Source organism: Orycteropus afer, unplaced genomic scaffold (genome assembly GCF_000298275.1).
Source record: "Orycteropus afer afer isolate SDZICR_OR568_19922 unplaced genomic scaffold, OryAfe1.0 scaffold00072, whole genome shotgun sequence".
Taxonomy (NCBI): Eukaryota; Metazoa; Chordata; class Mammalia; order Tubulidentata; family Orycteropodidae; genus Orycteropus; species Orycteropus afer.
Window position 1 is genome coordinate 4,001,280 of NW_006921659.1, and position 2,615 is coordinate 4,003,894.

Here is a 2,615-nt window from a genome sequence, read left to right on the forward strand (position 1 = left end):
ACCACCGACCTTTTGGTTAACAGCCAAATGCTTTACCCACTATACCACCAGGCTCTTTTTCTTGTACTAAAGAAAGGCTAAAAAAGAACTGTTTGCACCTATTCTAAACCTACCTGCAAATTCAATTTACTAACACTTAATTAGGAATGGATCTCATTCCATTCTTAACCTGGGGACTACCTATAGATAAGGAAAAGTACCTTAATTACTCAGGAAATTCCAAGGGTTTAGAGTTAGCCCTCAGAACCAAGAACAAAGGCCAGATAGGTAACTTTAGGTAAAGTTAAAGTCTTTACCCCATAGCTATATTCTAGATTCTTTCTATTTACTTTGTAGTTCTCTAATAATTTTCAGCTATGCTGAATAGCTGTTTATCCATTTAAATTCTGATCATTATAAAACCTATATTTGATTCATTTTTAAATTTGGTTATTTTTGATAGTTTCTTGTTCCTCACCCGTACTTTCCACTTCCTTTTAAGTTTTTAAAAAAGTGTAAAGATGATACTCTGTACCTAATAATTCTAACATCTGAAGCCTCTACAAGTCTGAGTCAGCTGCTTATTGTTCTTCTGACCCTCAGTAATGGTGCCTTGTTTCATAGTAGGTTTTGTGATTGTAAGCTTATATTCATTGGAATTATCTCTCTCCAGAGAGGATCTGTGTTTATTTTTCACTGGAAAGTAGGGGCATAACCAACCAACTTTAAATTCTTGGTTTATTTTTGAGACAAAGCAGGTAATAGGGAATTGAGGTCCCAATTCTTCATAGGAGAACCACCCTGTTAGTTATGAATTCTAAGGAGATTTCCACTAAGAACAAAAGCTAAATAAAAGTTCTGCCTCCTATTCTAAGTGGGGTGTTTTTCTAGTTCATGCTTTCATTGATGGTTTAGCCCTTTGAGATCTAGCTTTTTGATGTATCTCTATTCCACCATCATTTTCTCAGGTCTTAGACTTTGTTTTCTATTCTCTCCAAAACCAAACTCACTGCCATCAAGTCGATTTCAACTCATAGTGACCCCTCCTTGGGTTTCTGAGGTGGTATCTCTACAGAAGCAGATTGCCCACTCTTCTTCCAAGGAGTGGCTGGTGGGTTTGAACCGCTAGCCTTTAGATTAGCAGTCAAATGCCTTAGGCACTACACCACCTGAGCTCCCTCTGTTCTCTGTGCTGTTGCTAAAACCAGGCTCTAGACAGGGGTGGATTAACCAAATAAGCAAGGTAAGCACAGGCTTACTTGTGCTTACTTCCTAATCTTAGTGAACAATTTCACATACATTTCTATTGGGGTTGGGAGATAGATACCAGCTATATCTAGAAGCAGAAATCTTTGATGTGGTGAAAAAATGTGACATTGTTCACTACAGATTAGTAAGTAAATACAAATAAGCCTGTACTTACCCTGCTTATTGGATAATCGGACATGACTCCAGGTTGCTGGGGATCCGTAGCTGCCAGCCTCAGTGCTCACGACCTCTCTGTATTCCTCATGTTGGGCATTTTTGGCTTCTGAGGATTTCTATCACTTTGCCAGTTCAACCATTTTAAATTAAATTTTTTATAGTTTAGAATATTTTTAGATGTTTTGTCTCTTATGGGTAAGAATCACTATTACGGAGGCCAGTTATTACCCTCGGCTGTGAAAGAACAGTGCCCTAAGGGCTCCTCTAGGCTCTTTACCCTTTCAGTAAATGGCCGCCTGCTGGCCTATCTGGTCTTGTTTCTGCCTCTTAGAACTTTTCTTACTCTTTGCTTGTGATCATATCACTATCACTTTTCCCCCTCTACTGTCAGTTTAAGGGAGTAGTATCTACGCCCTTCTAAATTGCTGTGAACTTAGAAACTGGAGAAACAAGCTTATTATAATTTTGTACAGAGTAAGAGTACATTGACCCTTAGAGAGGCAGACCAAGGGTTTCCCTCTGAGTATACAAAGTACTTTAGCTTTGGTATATAAATTGTGTGACATCTATCTTACGTCTTTTTTTTCCCCCTTACTTGTTCTGCATTCTGTCTGTGAGATTGTAATAAAAATAAAGTTAATTCAGGTATAATGAGATACTACTATATAAAAAGTCAACAGCTATTTTGGCCAAAATTACTGATTTTCAAATGTGTGAGAAAATATTTGTAGACAGACATATGTGTGTATTTGTGTGCAGGTGCGTGTACAAACACGTGTAAGTAATCGGGTTTAATTCCAAATAAATTACTCTGAATCCTTTTATTTATTTATTTAATATTTTAATTGTGATTTGGGTACAAATTTACAAAGCAGATTCATTTTACTCTCAAGAGTTCATGTACATTTTGTTCCATGGCTTCAATTACAATCTCCAACCATAAAAAGCTCTCCTCCTATCTTATCTCCTCCCTCTGAATACCTCTTCCCTGTGCCCTTCTTAGCTACATGTTCCTGTCTCTCCAGCTTTCCCTCCATGTGAATGCTGCCATTCTGATGTCTCATGGTTGGTTGATCTAAGGAGTGCATCTCCCTAGGGGCAGGTGGGTGCATTTCCCTGGAGTAGGTTTCCTGCCTATAGGTCTTTTCTCCTGTTGGGCTGAGAACTAATCCATGGAAGTGAGTCCATTTCCAGCCCTGAAGAATAATGTG